Raw genomic sequence first — 3,960 nt, forward strand, 5'->3', positions numbered from 1 at the left:
AGTTTTGTGAAGATACAAAAATGCAGGTTGGAAAAGGTTAAGAAAACTTTGAAACAGTCCGGCTTCAGATTCTGTGTTCCTGCTCTCTAATGCTCTCTTTTTAAATAGTAAATTTTAAAGATTGTAGTTCGCAATTTTGCATTTCCAAAGAACTGGGTCCCTCTCTGGCCTCTGACTGATGTCATCATAAAAGTTCCCAGATAAACAATGATAGCAAAATGTAGGCTTCAGCTAATCAAACAGAATTGTTCTAGACAAAGGCTCCTGTTTTATCTGTCTTGTCTGTTTCTGACTTATCAAACTGTTATTGTTCCTTTCCTCTTTCCATCCTTCCTTCCTTCTTTCCTTCCTCCCTCCCCCTCCCCCACCCTTCCTCTTCCCTCCTTTCTCCTTCCCACTTTTCTCCCCTCTCTCCCTCCTTTACTCCCTCCCGTCCTATCTTTTGGTATCTGACTGGTCTTTCAGTGTCCCATACATTCATTTTGTTTTCAGTTATAAGTTTTTAGCTGTCACTCTAAGTCTGAAAGCAGCTAAATTGAACACATAAGCAGACAGTGCTCTGTGCTAATACTCCAACATGAAAGATTGGCTTGTTTGGCCCACCCAACAGTGGGAAGTCTGGTCTACTTAGAAATCAAGAGTATGTGGAAGTCCTGGAGCTGGGCTGCTTTGCCACACAGGTCCCTGGTGCAGTGGGTACTGGCAGCCCAGGAGAGGCAGGTTTCTGTCAGCCATCTCTCACAGCTTCCCTCACTGGAGATAGATTGGTTTGCCTGACTCAAGACCTTGTTTCTTTATAAGCTGGAGAGGGTAGGGGAATCTCTCTGATTAAAACTGAATTTATCATAGGTTATGGAGCATATCTCCTGGTATGTTAGGGTTGAGAAAACTGAGATCATCTAGGGGGATTATTCCATTGACCAAAAATAAAAACATTAAACTTGTTCAATTTATATAAAAAGGCATTCTTACACGTCTGGTTGGATACACTGTGAGCAAAGTAAATCAAGATGTTTCCCTTCCCCCTTCCTTCATGAACCTTCTAGAATTTGCTGTGAGGGTACTTTGTAGTATGTGCTTTGTGTCTGCATCTCTGACTCCACATAAGGGCTTAAGGTTTGTGGGCTCATTCATTCATCATCCATTCATTCATTCTTTCAACTGAGCAATATTTCACGATACAATAGAGTCCGATCTGTTTATCCATTCCTTTTGGGTAAATAGCTAGCATTCAAACCACAGGGCACTGTATCTGAGAACTGTATGAGAAACTGCCATCTCTTTTGCAAAACATTTTTACCATTTTCCACACCAATGACAATTGTTGCACCTCTTTGCAAACACTTGTTATTATCAGTCTTGTAAAATTTTAACTATTCCAGTGTGCAAGTAGAAGTATTTTATTGTGGTTTTAATTTGCATTTACTGAGTGATAACTGATACCAAACATCTTTTCCTCTATTGATCATCCTCAGACTTTTGTGAAGTATTTGTTCAAATCGTCCAGTTTTAAAATTAGGTTGCCTTTTTGTTGTTAAATCACAGGAGGTTTTTTTTTTTAAGTTTTAAAAAATGTTAGCTACATGTTCTTTATGATATATATTCAATACATATGCACAATAGATTTTTTTGAAGTATCTAATTGTACAATTCTTCATCATACCTTAAAATCCTCCATTATTTTCAACTATTTACTACTTTAAATTATTTCAAAATAATGGCTATAACTTTAGAAAAAAACAACATTGGAATTTCAATGAGAAATTATTAAATTCACCAAAGAATTAGAGGGATGGTGACAGCTCCTGCACTTCCACAACTCAAGCGGAGTTTGGGGAGGAAAGGTTTTAGCTTCTTACCCTGCCCGTTAGAAGGATGGTTGGTTGAAATTAGAAATTATAGACATGCAGCCAGACTCAAATTGCATTATGGATATGACAATGGTTATGAAGTGGAAGGGAAGAATCATGAAGCATCCAGATAGAGAAACCCTGTTAGCAGAAGCTTACCTGTGGAGGGGAGACGTTAGAGACAGTTTCAAGATTTTGGCTGTGCATGACCACAGAACTGGCATTATCATTAAACAAGATACAGAAGTCAGGAGGGTAGTGTGTGTGTGTAAAGCAATATAAGCTGGAGCAGGCAATAATTCGTATTTTATGAATTTTTAGTTCAAATAAACATGGAATTATTCAAAAAACATCTAGATAATAGAGTATCTGAGTTTATCAGCAAGAAAAAAAATGACTGTAAAAATTGGAAGCAGAAGCAGTTTACAGATCTACTATACAGAAAAAAATATCTTGTATTGAGGATATCAGAATAAAGGAAATTTAATTTAAGTATAGCATTTTAAATTTAAGCAAGCAGAAACCTGTGAAAACTATTTTAGTAAGATACGGGTCAAAAAAGAAAAAAAAAATCATTCACCTTATTGGGACACAGAAGATATGGACTGAAGTTTTGACTTGGAGTTTACATTATGTGTGACAGGAGCAAGTGATTTAAAATATAATGAACTTGGTTTTGTTCTCTATAAAATAGGATGTATCAGCTAGTGATTGTTATATAACAAAGCCCTCCGAGATTCAATGGCTTGAAACAATAAGTATTTGTATTTCCCATGAGTCTGAAGGTCAGGGAGATGGTTCTTCTGAACAGGCTGGGGTTAATCATGCATCCATCGTCACTTGTGACGTAGGTGGTGGCTCTGTTGACTTGGTGGGGCTCCCTCACGTGTGAGCTGACTACCGGCAGGCCTGGATGGTATTGTTTGGTCTCTGCTCTATGTGGGAACAGGCCTTGAGCTTGTTTACTTGACAAAGAAAAGTTACAGGAAAAAGTAGAAGAGGGAAGGCTTTCAGAGGACTAGAAATCACATCCCAGTGTGTTCAAGCCATACTCCAGTGACTGTCCAAGGAGTTGGATGAAAAGAGCAGACAAGAAAGGACACGTTCATGTTTATTGTTTTTAGTATTATTTAAGGTCATTTTTATTTTCTCCTTTTGGGTCTTATCAATTGTATACATTTTATGTCTTGAATTTGATGATTATAGTTAGAAAAGTCTTTTTTTTAAAGATTTATTTTTATTTATGCCTACAGAACTGGGGTACAGGCCAGAAGTGTGGGGCAGTGAAAGTCTTCACCAGGGACAGAGCAGGGAGCAGAACAGGCTGACTGACGAAGTATACTGCTGAGGGGAGCAGCAGGTCAGGAGAGGTCTGCTGTGCTCTGTGGTCACCTCCGGGTGGGGATCGAACTCACGCTGAAGTGGCTTTAGCTTCTTAGTGCTGTGCTTTAACTCGCTGCACCACCAGGGAGAGCCAAGAGAAGTCTAACTTTAAGATATATTCATTAGTTAGTATACTATGATTTATAAAATAAATACTTGATTGTTGAGTAGCCTGAGCATCAGCTGAAGTGAATCTCTGGTTTGAGACTTTAGCAAAACCAGCTTGCACACTTGTCCCCAAAATGGTGCATGGCATTTGCATAACTTAGCCCTTCTTGAGATGTGTGCAAATCCTTAGGGGCTTTGGCTTGTTTGAGCCTAAAACTTTTCCTGCTGGGCACCAGATCGTTCAGCCACAGGGGTGGTTCTGCTATTTCTGACCCATGTCGGACACTACTCTCTTTCCCTTGCTTTTCTCCGAAACGGCATTTACAGTAGGGTTTTGGGATTGCACAGATTTTATTGATGGCGATCCGGTGATACCGGAAATAACTACAGGATTACACAGAAAACAACTTAAAATACTAGATACATTTTGTCATTAAACATCCTCCCACCCACCTGCCCTGGTCCCAGACCCCCACAGACTTCCATCCTACTGCCATTTCCCCAAATATTCTTCTTCCCTGGGTTCTTTTCATATGTAGGCTCTTTGCTTGCTGCTTCCAAACCCTAAAATTCTTGACTCTTTTCCACATGTAAGGTTTTTTTTTTTTTTTTTTTTTAC

This window comes from Condylura cristata, unplaced genomic scaffold (genome assembly GCF_000260355.1).
Source record: "Condylura cristata isolate star-nosed mole 26May11 unplaced genomic scaffold, ConCri1.0 scaffold00035, whole genome shotgun sequence".
Taxonomy (NCBI): Eukaryota; Metazoa; Chordata; class Mammalia; order Eulipotyphla; family Talpidae; genus Condylura; species Condylura cristata.